Source organism: Galeopterus variegatus, unplaced genomic scaffold, assembly GCF_000696425.1.
Source record: "Galeopterus variegatus unplaced genomic scaffold, G_variegatus-3.0.2 Scaffold4063, whole genome shotgun sequence".
Taxonomy (NCBI): domain Eukaryota; kingdom Metazoa; phylum Chordata; class Mammalia; order Dermoptera; family Cynocephalidae; genus Galeopterus; species Galeopterus variegatus.
Genome location: NW_007730174.1, coordinates 4,564 through 19,745, shown reverse-complemented (window position 1 = coordinate 19,745; position 15,182 = coordinate 4,564). Strand labels below are relative to the sequence as shown.

The 15,182-nt window shown below is 35.5% G+C and overlaps 1 long non-coding RNA gene across 1 annotated transcript in view; it reads right to left on the bottom strand.

Annotated features, from left to right (window-relative positions):
* Positions 1-3,317, bottom strand: part of LOC103602231 — a 9,707-nt gene extending 6,390 nt beyond the window's left edge. Inside the window, exon 1 of the long non-coding RNA XR_551513.1 lies at positions 3,172-3,317. This is a non-coding gene — a long non-coding RNA (uncharacterized LOC103602231). The remainder of the gene's footprint in view (positions 1-3,171) is intronic.
* Between the last annotated feature and the right edge of the window lie 11,865 nt (positions 3,318-15,182).

The following is a 15,182-nucleotide window of genomic DNA, read 5'->3' as shown; positions in this document are numbered from 1 at the left end:
CAAGAACCTATGGGATACAGCAAAGGCAGTTTTAAGAGGTAAGCTTATAGTTTAAAATGCCTACATCAAAAAAGTAGAAAGATTTCAAATAAACAACCTAATGTAATACCTCGAAAAACTTGAATAACAAAAACCAAATTCAAAATTAGTAGCTGTATAAGAGATAGGCAATATTAAGCCGCTCACTGGCTGAGCAAGGTGCGGGCGCAACACCGAGGGTTGCGATCCCGTTGCCGGTCCTGGTCCGGTACGGGCGCGACACTGAGGGTTGCGATCCATTGCCAGTCACGAAAAAAGACAAAAAGAGAAAAAACAAACAAAACAAAAAAACAAAATTAGTAGGAGAGAAATAACAAAGATCAGAACAGAAATAAATGAATTCAAGATTTAAAGAACAATACTAAAAGTCAATAAAACAAAGAGTCTGTTTTTTGAAAAGAGAAACAAATTCAATAAATGTTAGAAAGACTAAGAAAAAAAGAGAGACGGCTGAAAATCAGAAACGAGAAGGGACACATTACAACCGATACCACAGAAATACAAAGAATCACAAGAGACTATGAAGAACAACTATATGTTAATAAACTGGAAAATCTAGAAGAAATGGATAAATTCCTGGACACATACAACTTACCAAGGTTGAATCATGAAGAATTAGGAAACATCAACAGATAAGCAACAAGTAATGAGACTGAAGCAGTAATAAAAATTCTTCCAACCAAAAAAAGCCCAGGACCAGACGGCTTCACTGTCAAATTGTCCCCAACATTTAAAGAACTAATACCAAATTTTCTCAAACTCTTCCAAAAACTTGAAGAGAAGAGAATACTTCCAAACTCTTTTTAAGAGGCCAGCATTACCCTCATACCAAAACTGAAAAAGAACACAACAAAAAAAGAAAACTACAAACCAATATCCCTGATGAACATAGATTCAAATATCCTCAAAAAATACAACCAAATCCAACAAAACATTGAAAAGATCATTCACCATGATCAAGTGGGATTCAAATCAGAGATGCAAGGATGGTTCAACAAAGGCAAATCAATAAATGTGATACATCACATCAATAGAATGAAGGGAAAAAACCATATGATCATTTCAATAGATGCAAAAATAGCATTTTATAAAATACAATACTCCTTCATTAAAAAAAAATTCAACAAATCAGGTATAGAAGGAAAGTAACCTCAACACAATAAAGGCCTTATACAACAAACAACAGCTAATATACCAAGGATGCCCACTTTCCCCACTCTTATTCAATATAGTACTGGAAGTTCTAGCCACAGAAATAAAGCAAGAGAAAGCAATTAAGGGCATGCAAATTGGAAAGGAGGAAGTCAAACTATCACCATTTACAAATGACATGGTCACATATACAGAAAACCCTAAAGATTCCACCAAAAAATTGCTAGAATTAATAAATTCAATAAAGTGGCAGAAAACAAAATCAATATACAAAAATCAATAGCCTTCCTATACACCAATAATAAAATACCTAGAAAAAAAAAATCAAGAAGTTATTTTATGGGCCGGCCCGGTGGCGCACTGCTATAGTGCACCGCTTGGGAGCGCGGCGGCGCTCCCGCCGAGGGTTCGGATCCCACATATAGACCAGTTCCCGCTCACTGGCTGAGCGAGGGGCGGGCGCAGCACCGAGGGTTGCGATCCCGTTGCCGGTCCTGGTCTGGTACAGGCGCGACACTGAGAGTTGCAGTCCGTTGCCGGACACGAAAAAAAGACAAAAAGGAAAAAAAAAAAAAAAGAAGTTATTTTATTTGTGATAGCTACCAAAAAAACAAAATACTTAGAAGTAAATTTAACCAAGGAGGTAAAAGGTCTTGACAATGAAACGTATAAAACATTGATGAAATAAATCAAAGACGACACAAGTAAATGGAAGGATATCCCGTTCATGGGTTAGAAGGATTAACACCATCAGAATGTCCATATTACCCAAAGCACGCTACACATTCAACACAATCCCTATCAAAATACCAATGACATTCTTCACAGAAATAGAAAAAATGATCTTAAAATTTGTAATGAACCACAAAAGATCCCATTATAGCTAAAGCAATCTTGAACAAAAAGAACAAAGCTGGAGGCATCACACTACCTGAATTCAAAATATACTACAAAGTTATAGTAACCCAAACAGTACAGAACTGGCATAAAAACAGACAAATAGACCAATGGAACAGAATAGAGAGACTGGAAATAAATCCAAGCATTTACAGCCAACTGATTTTTGACTAAAATGTCAATATATAGGGAAGAACAGTCTCTTCAATAAATGGTGCTAGGAGAACTGGATATCCATGTGTAGTAGATTGAAACTAGATCCCTATCTCTCACTATACACAAAAATCAGCTCAAAATGTACTAAAGACTTAAATTTAAAACATAAACATATGAAACTACTAGAAAAAAACATAAGGGATATGCTACATGAAATCTGACTGGGCAATACTTTTTTAAACAAGACTTCAAAGGCACTTAAAAAGCTTCTGCACAGCAAAAGGAACAATCAACAAAATGAAGAGACAACCTACAGAATGGAAGAAAGTATTTGCAAACTATTAAGTAAGCCAGGCATAGAAAGACATATACTGCATGATCTCACTCATATGTGAAACACACAAAAAAAGTGGTTCTCATAGAAGTAGAGAGTAGAATAATGATTACCAGAGAATAAAAAGGGAAGGATAGCATGGGGAGGGGAAGGGCTGGATTAATGCGTATAAAGTTACATGCAGATTGGAAGAATAGTTGTGGTGTTCTAGGCTGACTGTAGCCAATAATATCATATTGTATATTTCTAAATAGCTAGAAAAGAGGAACTTCAATGTAATTACCACAAAGAAAAGATAAATGTTTAGGTAATGAATATGCTATCTGTCCTAAGTGAATTACTGTACAACATATGCATGTACTGAAACAACACACTGTATCCCACAGATACGCACAATTAAAAAAAATTTTTTTGGCTTGCTGGTTGTCTCGGTTGGCTAAAATATGGTGCAGATAATACCAAGGCCAAAGGTTTGGATCCACATACTGGCCAGCTGCCAGTATAAATAAAAATAAATATGTAAATAAATATATATATATATTTTAAAGGATACAAGACACAAACAATTACAAAATAATTTTGAATACGCTTACTTAAAGGGGTATATTGGCCAAGAGTAGATCTCACTCGTCTCGTTGATGGTGATGAGCTGAGATAACCCATATTGCGATGATAGTCCATCAGTTGTTCTGAGCGTTTCATACCAACAGTTGGTTTTACAGTTTCAAGCCTTTTCAATAAAGCCTTGGTTAAAAACAATTGATTTGAAAGATAATGTTAGATAAACAGCAATCGTTTTTAAAAAGGCAAATACTTTCTAGAACCTGAAATTCACTAAAGCAGAAAAGATTGCAAATCACTCCTGACATGCCATGAGAAAAACATATTTCAAATTACATACTTTCAGAAAAATCCATGGGATTTTGCCCATCCTGTAGCTAAACAAACCACTATAATTTAACAACTCATTAAAGGTATATCTCTCTTTTATGTCAGGTTACAAACTTAAGGAATGGTGCTGTAAGCTGAAATAAAACTGATTTTCTCATACAAATGACATAATGGGAGTTATAATGCTAACAGCTCAGGTGTTAAAACCTAGAAATGACCAAACATATCCAAGCTACTATAAATTCTATATATGTATATTATAGAGCAGCAGCTTGCAACCCATTTATTTCACAGCAGTGCCTCAAGCGCTACTAGGATACTGAGGAAAGATGAAGTCTCCCACCCCTAATTTCTACCAACCCAACTATGCTTTCTGTATTACCTATTTTATATACTAAAGATTCTGCATAAAATTTACTTTGGGGGAAAAATTTTTTTTGCTGTTAAGTAGTTTGAAAACCAATTACTATAGAATATAAAGCTTTTAAAAGGATATATAAACCAACTGGCTAAGGCCACAAAGTATCCAGTAACATGGTATTTCCTTTAATATGACTCAGTAGCAGAGTCTAATGTATAATGTTCCTAATTTTGTTTATAATTCTTTCTTAGATCATAAGGTGAAAGAGTTTCTTTCGCTTGATTTTCCCAGGCACTGTTGAGAAGGAATATTTAGGTAAGTAGACCAATGGCTTGGGGATTGATCCATGATCGTGTTTATTACTATTTTGTTTACTGATTTAAACTTTCTCTGAAGCAAGCTGATCTTTATTTGAAAGGGGAGTGCTGCTATGCACTAAAATTTACATTAAAAAATTAGCCTATGAATTCATAGGACAACTTTTCGCTATAGTCTTTTTTTCTTCCATTTATTGTGGTAAAACATACATAAAGTTGACTATTTTAACAATTTTAAAGTGTAGTTTGGTGGCATTTAGTATATTCACACTGTTGTGAACCATCACCACCAGCCATTTCAAAAATGGCTGTGACTTTTTCACAGCTTAATGGTTTGCTCTTACCAATTTTACTTCCTGACCTTCTATTCTGAGTTTCCTGACCAATTCCAAAGAAGGGATAGATGGTGGTAGGATAAGCCAAAGCATTCAGGGGAAGAGCTGTTCAGAGAAGGGAGAAAAGGAGGGTGTTGTAGAAACACACAGAGGCTTGGAGACAAACAAGAGGCAGAGGTGAAAAACATATGAAAAAGTAGACAGACAACTGAGAGAACTTCATTACTGTTGGCCTACCTGCTAATTTTTTTCTTTTTGCATAAAATGCCCTTTCTCAGTTTTTAGCCTTCAAAAGCTAGAAAAGTCAACTCTTCAGTGAAGTCATACCCAACTAGAGTTAGTGGTTCTCTGCTGAGCTGAGGTTTATGATTTAAACATGGTTTCAACTGTAAAGTATATGGTCTTTTTGTAGACAGAGAAGCTGTATAATTTAGGTGCCCAAACCTCCTAAGATTATATCTTCTCTACCTGCAGTTTATAACTGTGCAAGAAACTTCCTATGTATCACATCTTCTATGTATTTTACATGGGAGAGTAACATTTTCTGTTTTCTCTGATTATCCTATCAACTACCCACGGAGTTGTGCAGGAGTGGAAAAGAGAGGACAGAAAACTTGATATTTTCAGTTATCTTAATTTTGCTTTTTGCTGGTGGAAATCTCAGTGTTTATTAAACACCCAATTTCCTACATTTATTTATTTGATTGCATGTGTATTTTTCTTTTTTTTAATTTTAAGAAAATTACAGTGCTTATTCATTAGATGAAAAACAATATAGAATCAATTTTGAAATAATTTGATGATAAGGCAAGGAGTAAACCCATAGGGATGGCCGGTCTGCTCCCTGGCTGAGCGTGGTGCTGACAACACCAAGCCAGGGTTAAGATCCCCTTACCGGTCATCTTTAAAAAAAAAAAAAAAGAAGTAAACCCATTCTGTAGTCTATGCCAATTATCAAGTTCACATGCAGAAACCTAGAAAAATAAGAGAAATGATTTGGCTCAGCTATCCAAATCACATGGAGCCATGCCATGTATCTGTCTGCGTGTCATTTGAATACAATAAGCTATGAAAAAGCTAAAGAACAATTTGAGAAATAGCTAGAAATAGCTAGAAACAACATCAAAATATGAAGTGCTGATTACAGTGTAAACCCTAAAATCAAAAGTATATACATTCTGAGGCCGGCCCGGTGGCGCACTGGATAAGTGCGCCACTTGGGAAGTGCGGCGGCGCTCCCGCCCAAGGGTTCGGATCCCACATACAGACCGGTTCCCGCTCACTGGCTGAGCGAGGCGCGGGAGCAGCACCGAGGGTTGCAATCCCGTTGCCGGACACGGAAAAAGATAAAAGACAAAAAAAAAAAAAAGTATATACATTTCAATTTAGTCATCAATTTAGAACAAATAGGTAAAACTTAAAAATGATAGCTCCAAATTCTGTAACAATTTGTAATAGAGTGATAAAGAACGGCGCTCCCGCCCGAGGGTTCGGATCCCACATACAGACCGGTTCCCGCTCACTGGCTGAGCGAGGCGCGGGAGCAGCACCGAGGGTTGCAATCCCGTTGCCGGACATGGAAAAAGATAAAAGACAAAAAAAAAAAAAAAGTATATACATTTCAATTTAGTCATCAATTTAGAACAAATAGGTAAAACTTAAAAATGATAGCTCCAAATTCTGTAACAATTTGTAATAGAGTGATAAAGAATGCAAGCTATCTAGTCAGAAAGAGCTGGACTTAAATCCTGGCTCTGCCACTGACTGTGTGTCCTTGGTTAAATTAGTTGATAGGAATATTAACAATGGAACCATCTCAAAGAGCCAGATAAGTGAGATGATGTATACAAAGTGCTCACAACAGTGCCTGGCATCTAGTAAGAACTTTCTAAAATTAATACTATCCTTAATATTGCTTTGTACTATTTTCTAGTTGTTTGACCTGCAATACTATTATCTTCCCCGCTAAGTTAATAAATTACATGACAGGGTGGTATTCTAAATTTTTCTTATATTCCTTCCAGTGTCTTACATAGTTCATAGCAGACATTAAATAAATATTTTTTTAAGAAATTGAAAAATGGTAAGAATGGCTATTTATAATCTAATTTATGGTTTATAAAATCTTAGAACTTTCACCCAAATCAGATTCTAATAACGAATAACACAACAGTTTGTCCAAATGTTTTTAAAAACTGTTGATATATGCATACACTGTAAAATGTTCACCACAATCAAGCTAGTTAACATATCCACCACCTCACAATAACTATTTTTTTGTGTGTGTGATGAGTGAGAACACTTAACATTACGAACACTTAGCAAATTTTAGGTACACAAGGTATAACAGTTCCAGTTATCCAAGAAAGTAAGTTCTGGAGATCTAATGTATAGCATGATGACTATAGTTAACAATACTGTATTGTACACTTATCCAAATATTTCTTTTCTATCCCAGAAGTATCATACCTTTTGAAAAGAAAATTAACCCAGCCTGTATTCTGCCCATCTTCTGATGTAGAAAGATTTAAATAAGTGAATGAACAAATAATGTGTAGGTAGAATAGCCACTAGACATTAATGGTTTTAACTTTTCAAAAGTAAACCCAGGTTCCTTAAAAAGCTAAATACAGAATTATCATACGACCCAGGAATTCCACTCTTAGGTACACCCAAAGTTACTAAAAGCAGGGATGTGAACAGATATTTGTATTTCAATGTTCACTGCAGCACCATTCATGATAGCCAAAAGGCAAAAACAACCCAAGCATTCATCAACGGATGAATGAATAATCAGAATGTGGTATATACCTACAATAAGATATTATTCAGCCATATAAAAAGGAATGAGGTTCTGATACATGTGACATCATGGGTGAACCTTGAAAACATTATGGTAAGTGAAATAAACTAGAAACAGAAGGACAAATATTGTATGAACCCACTTATATGAAATATCTAGAATAGCCAAATTCATATAAACAGAAAGTAGATCAGAAGCTATAGGGGATGAGGGGGAGTGGGAATAGAGTTTAGTAGGCACAGAGTGTCCGTATGGAGTGATAAAAAAAAAGTTTAGAAATAGATAATGGTGATGGTCAAATAACATTGTGAATATACTTAATGCCAATGAATTATACACTTAAAAATACTTAAAATGACAAATTTTGTGTTACATATATATTTTTTACTATAACATAAAAGAAAAATAGCAAAAACCACTGAATTGTACATTTTAAATAAGTATGGTATGTGAATTATATCTCAATTAAGCTGTTAAAAAAAAAGTAACCCCACAGAGGTAACCTGAATTTGAATCTGGACTCTGCCACCTGCTAACTATTTGACCTTGAGCAAGTCCCTGTGTCCCACTTGGTATCTTATTTTCTCCTCCATAACAATAGTAACTATGCTATAAGGTTGCTATGTAGATTAAATACATTTGTAAAACAGTATGCACTATGTAACTGCTTATTAAATAAAATAAAACAGGATCCGGAGCCATGTGGGACAGAGAAATTGAAGTAAACCCAAATGTTTGTGACATATGGTAATTTCAAATTTTCCTAAAACATGAATGAATCTTAAATATTGCTAACATGATGTGCAGAAAGCTGAAATGTAGCTCACCACCCACCAGCTTCATTTCAACTTGCTTTGTTGTTATCTATTCCTTGCCACATGCACGGTAACCCTCCCGAGGGTTTAAGACTATTATTTTTTCGGGGCCGGCCTGTGGCTCACTCGGTAGAGTGCGGTGCTGATAACACCAAACGCTATGGTATAACTGTGGGGGATGACCAATCAATCTTCTAGGAATTGTACTTTTGCTTCCTGATTTTTCAGCTTGTCGGGACAGTTCTTTCAAAAGCCTCTGATTTTCCCGATCAATCTGTCTCACCTCTTCTCTTGTGAAAGAGTAGTTTTTCCTAGGTGCTATTGAAGGCTGATCAGTGTGATGTTTTTGTGGTAACTTTTTATCTAATTGCAGAAAAGCTATAAAAGTAAACCAAAAAGGGGAAATGGCTAAACAAAGTAGCTATGATGGCACACGGTTTTACCCTTAAAAATACAAACCATATTAATTCATAAAAAGTATATGAAATAATGCTAATGACATTCAGATTACAATTGTGAAGGAAAACATCATAGGTACCTTAGAGTTTTATGTTCCCTTGGTTCTTTGGGCATAAAAGATAAATACAAAATACTAAAAATAAGAAATGTATATGTACTGGTTCTTAGGGTAGGTATAATTAGTGGAAAGTGCCTGTGTCATGTCCATTTTATGTTTCCCAATGGCAGGTTAATAGTTGGGGAAGTTAAAAACCTCTGGGTTGAGTGCACTAACACAATACTTAATTTAGGTACAGTTTTTGTTAGTTGGAGGGCATACTTCAAAAAAGATTATCCTCAGCAATGACTGAGGGAGCCAATGGCAAAAACAAACTCAGAATATTCTAAAACTATCAACCTAATGAAAATATTACTACAAAAAATTTACAGATCTTGATATTGCCATTAAAAAAAATACTTCTACTGTAAAGGTCAAACATTGTATTACTGATTAAACATAAGTCAAAATGAACACATAACATAAAAGGTGTTTTTAACTGAGAAAAATATTTAACATACTATGATTATCAAATGATACTTTTATCAACATGCTTAATTCTTACATTTCCGTATTACATCAACTTTCAGTAAGCACAATTATTACTAAACATATGTAAAAAAGGTTCTAAAAATATGAAGCTTGCTGAATGTTTCAGGTTAAGTATGGACTAAAAAGGAATACACTATAATGTTAACTGACAGGCATACTTTATTTGCTTTTTTTTTTTACAATTTTTTCTAAGGTGACCATTATTTGTTTTTACTTGACTTTTTACATGTTTAGCATTTTGTGCTATTAAAAGCACAATGCTGTAAAAGGAAGAGGCATTTTTAACACCCATTTAAAAATGATTATGGTATAGAAAGTTTAAATCACTTGGGCAAGGTCACAAAAAGAGTTTACCTCCCTATGTAGAAGACTGTTAAACTGAAGACTATTAAAGATTACAAAAACATTTTAAAAAATGATTAATAGTGGCTCCCTGATAGGAAAAATGAGAAAATTAATGGTTGGTAATTTGCTGAAAACCATACCAAGTTACTGATAAAACCCGAATGAGAACACATTTAGAAAGATATAGATGTACTGTACATATTAATTGATTTTGCTTCTAAGAAATACCCATTATATAGTTTAGTATGTTTTCTAGATTAATTTAGCTATATAAGAAACACTTTAAAATTAAATTCTAAAGGAATGTAAAAGTAAGATATTTTTCCTAAATGGCATTTTTAAAGTTTTAAAAGTAAAATAAAATAATAACACAAAAGAAAAAGAAAAGAAATCTAATAAAAAAAAATAGCAATCTAGCTCTTCCTGCTGGAAAAAGTATGTACAGAGTGCTTATATACTGATACCAGGTATTACTATTACATTTTCCTAAAATGGCTTTATGGCTTAGTATATGCTTTAGTAGTATAATGCTATATCTTTAGTATGTAGTAACCTCAAACATACAACCTATTGTTTTTTTAACTGAGAAGATCTAAAAAAATGTTTAACTTGAATAAACTTTCAGGAATACTGACACAGTTATATAAACACATACATATTTAAATTCACAAATTTAGAAATATTGCTTTTCTCTAATTTTCTTTAATGGAACAATTCTGTTCAAACTCTTCACATGTATTTCAGTATCAGCATCCATCATCGCTAGAGCCACTTCTTGAGTCACTTAACACCAATTAACAGAGTATCAGCTTTACTTTCATCTAAGCTATTGAGATAGAGACAGGATTTTAAAAATTTATGTGATACCATCAATGGAAATTTTACACCAAGCCATATTAGTTCTTATTCATATAAAAACTAATGTTCTTTTTTTCATATTAGTTTTTATTCATATAAATATTAGTTTTTATTCATATAAAAACTGGTAGTTCTTTTAAAAAATTCATCCTGTGAGCATATTCATGGTCCCTATAAAACAACCAATGGTGAGCTTCCAGACAGTGAATACATGGGCATTTCATCTCTACTTGTGGGGAGGGTGGTGGACCCCAACTTCACAGGGACAGAAGCTCCTGAGATCAGAACTCTTCCAGACCTTGTCCTATGACCTCAGCAGCTGGGGGAATAATTCCTGGGTGGTGCCTAACATGTCACACCTCCTGGGGCTCAAAGACACCAGGTTAGAAACCCAGAGCAAGCCCTGCCCTACTGCCCTCTGCTGAAGCCACATCCGTGGAACCACATCTGTGGAGCTACAGGTAGTCCCCTGGTCAACAGAAGGTAGGAGTATGCCCAGGGACCTCACCAGGAGCTGTGGGAAACCCCCTGCCCAACAGGAGGCAGGAGTGTAGCTGGGGACTTCACCAGGAGCTGCAGGCAGTCCCCTTCCCGACAGAAGGCAAAAGTGAGCCTAGGGACCAAAGACCCACCACTGTGGCAAACACCGCTTCCATGCAGGTGTTCTACCACAGAAACTGCCACCACCACTGCTACTGCAAGGGTGGCTCACCACCCTAGCAGCAGCCACAGCCACTGTGCAGGTGACCTGTTGAGCACTCTACTGCACTGACACAAGGGGAGTCACCAGCAGAGTCTGGAAAAAGAGGAGGAACTCTCTCCGCAAATCCCACTCTAGAATAACAGAAGAAGCAACTGCTGTACCAAATGGACAGGAATCAACATAGATATTAGAAATACGAAAAAACAAGAAAATATGACACCACGAAAGGAATATAGTAATTCTCAAGTACCAGACCCTATGGAACAGGAAACCCATGAAATGACTGAAAAGGAATTCTGAGCAACAATCGTAAGTAAACTCAGTGAGATACAGAAGACTCAGGCAACACATGAAATGAGAAAAAGTATCCATGGTATGAGGGAAAAATTTATAAGTCAAACTGTCCCTGTTTGCAGATAGACATGATCTTATATACAGAAAAGCCTAAAGACTCTACAAATACACTCTTAGAGTTCATAAATGATTTCAGTAAAGTTGTAAAATACAAAATCAACATGCAAAAATCAGTAGTTTTTATATTCCAATAACAAACTAGCAGAAAAAGAAAACAAGAAAACAAGCTTATTTACAACAGTCACCAAAAAAATAAAATACCTAGAAATCAATTTAACCAACGTGACAGATCTCTACAATTAGAACTACAAATTTACTTCTGAAACAAATTAAAGAGGACACAAAAAGATGGAAAGACATTCCATGCTCACGGACTGGAAGAACTAAAATTGTGAAAATGTCCATACTACACGAAGCAATCTACAGATTCAATGCAATCCCCATCAAAATATGAATGACATTCTTCACAGAAATAGAAAAAACAATCCTAACATTCATACAGAACAAAGGACCCCGACGGACTGGAAGAACTAAAATTGTGAAAATGTCCATACTACACGAAGCAATCTACAGATTCAGTGCAATCCCCATCAAAATATGAATGACATTCTTCACAGAAATAGAAAAAACAATCCTAACATTCATACAGAACAAAGGACCCCAAACAGCCAAAGCAATTCGAAGCAAAGTAAATAAATAAATAAATAAAATAAAGCCAGAGGCATTACACTACCTGATTTCAAATTATACCATAAAGATATAGTAACCAAAACAACATGGTACTAGCATAAAAATATACACTCAGACCAATGGAATGGAATGGAGAACCCAGAAATCAACCCACATACTTACAGCCAACCGATCTTTGACAAAGGCAACAAGAACATACATTGGGGAAAACAGTGCTGGGAAAACTGGACATTCATATGTAGAAGAATGAAACTAGACCCATAGCCTCTCACCATATACTAAAATCAACTAAAAATGTATTAAAGGCTTAAATATATTACCTGAATCTATAAAACCCCTAAAATAAAACACAGAGGGAACACTTCAAGAAGTAGGACTGGGCAAAGACTTTATGAATAAGACCCTAAAAGCACAGGCAACAAAAGAAAAAATAAATAAATGGGATTATCTTAAACTAGAAAGCAAAAGAAACAGTTAACAGTGAAAAGACAACCCACAGAATGGGAGAAAATATTTGTAAACTATACATCCAACAAGAAATTAATATCCAGAATATACAAGGAACTCAAACAACTTCACAGTAAAAAAATCCCAAATAATCCAATTAAAAAATAGGCAAAGGAGCTGAATAGACATTTTTCAAAGGAAGACATACAAATGGCCAACAGACACATGAAAAAATGCTCATCACTAAGCATCAGGGAAATGGAAATCAAAACCACATTGATATGTCATCTGACTATTACCAAAAAGACAGAGAATAACAAATGCTGGTGAGGATGTGGAGAAAGGGGAACCCTAATACTGTTGGTGGGACCATAAATTAGTGCAGCCATTATGGAAAATGGCATGCAGGTTCCTCAAACAACTACAGATAGAACTGCCATATGATCCAGAAATGCCACTGCAGGGTATATACCCAAAGGAATGGAAACCACCATGTTGTAGGGATACCTGCACTCCCATGTTTATTGCAGCTCTATTTACAATAGCCAAGAATTGGAACCAACCTAAATGTCCACTGATAGATGACTGGATATGGAAAATGTGGTATATATATATATACAATGGAATACTACTCTGTCATAAAAAAAGAGTAAAATTCTGTCATTTGCAGCAACATGGATGAACTAAGAGAAAATTATGTTAAGTGAAATAAGCTAGGCACAGAAAGAGAAATACTGCATGTCCTCACTCATAAGTGGGAGCTAAAAAAATGAATAAAAAAAGAAAGATACAATAATGGCAATAATTTGTTGAACTTTCAAAAGGAGAGAATGGAACTGAGGCCACCAGAAGTGGTAGATGGGGGGAGGGGTCAGCTAGAAATTGATAAAGGACCACAAAATATGGTTATACTGTGCAGTGTTAATTAATTTCCTGATTTGAGCATCATATATCACAGTTATTGATTTTCAATGTTGTATCCTACAATCAACTATGTTTCAATTAAAAAAAAAGCATTTATAATAGGCTAATTCCATTTTTTAAAAAATAAAATAAATGTTAAATGTTACTTTCTAAAATTAAAACAAAAAACAATATTTGTTTTTTTAAATGATTTTTAAGGTTTTTTTGGAAAAACCCAACACTCATAACTGAGAGGTGATAATTCAAAGAACGATGAATTAAATTTGCTAAATTTCTTTGCCTTCTTTATTAACTTGTCAGATGAGAAATTCTGTGACATTTTTCCTACTTCCTTCCTCTGGATCTGGGCAGGCTTGTGACTGCTTCGACCAACAGAGTGATATGTGACTTTCAGAGCTAGGTAATAATAGGAGATTCAGCTCCCCCACCCTTCTTATATGATGGAATACTTGGGCTTAGAGCTCTGAGCCACCATACATGTCTAATTACCCTGAAGCTGCCATGCTGTAGGAAAACCAAACCACATAAAAAAGCCGTGTGGGCACTTTGATCCTAGTTTTTGAGTCATTCCAGGTTGCAGCTTTAAACTCTAAGTTCTGGGTTATGTGTCAAAGTGATAGCAACTAATACAAAATTTGATACCCAGAACTGGAGTGCTACTGTTAACAAAAACCTAAAGTACAAGGCACTAGCTCTGAGACCTGGTGGAGAATAGAGCTGGAAAGGTCTGGAGAACACTGTTGATGATATCTGAGAGGATGAAGTGGCAGAACGTTTAGTAACACTGTTGCCTGTATTGACAAGAAAAATGGGAAAAACAGGTACCCCACCGGTGGATTTGGCCTAGCAGATCTCCAGGCAGAATGATTAAAGTACCAATGGTTTATTTTATCCACAATAAGACAAAAGAGAAACTAAAAAAAAGAAACTGCTCAGTTTTCAAAAAAAAAAAAAAAAAATTTAGAGAAAATATAAAACAGCCAAGGCTTACAGTGCTCAAAAATAAAACTGCTCCTTATCCCTAGCTTCTGCCAGCAGAAGGTTCTCAAAGTACCTAAGAGGTGTAACTGAGGAACCACACCTGAGGAATTTCAGCTGCACCTGGATCTGATTTACATCCTGAATCTCAAGGTTGGGGAGAATCTTTGAAATAGAGGAATATATTTTTGCATATGGGAGGAATATAAATAAATGTATGGCCAGAAGTTGGATTGGAGAGATTTTAAGATATGTCCATGAATTATTGGACACTTCTCCCATTAAAAAGAAGGCTATTCCCTTCCACTTTAAATCTGGGAGGGTTTATGACCATTTCAACCAACAGAGTATGGAAGAAATGGTGCTATGTGACTTCTGAGGCTAGATCATAAAAGGAGATGAGGTTTCTGCCTTGTTTCCAGGAATACATGTGCTTGGAATCCTGAGCCATCATATGTGAGGAAGCCAAGCCACATGGACAGGCCACATGTGGTCCCTCTTACCAGCAGTCCTGACCTTCAGGTTGTCCCAAGCTCAGTAAACAAGCACTCAGATGATTCCAGTTCTGGGCTGTGGAGTCACCCCTACCTGTGAGTCTCTCCATCCTTTAAGTATTGAGGTAATTTGTTATGTAGCAATAGTAGCTGATTATTTCATCACTTTTTTTTTTTTAAAACAAAGATGACCGGTAAGGGGATCTTAACCCTTGACTTGGTGTTGTCAGCACCACGCTCA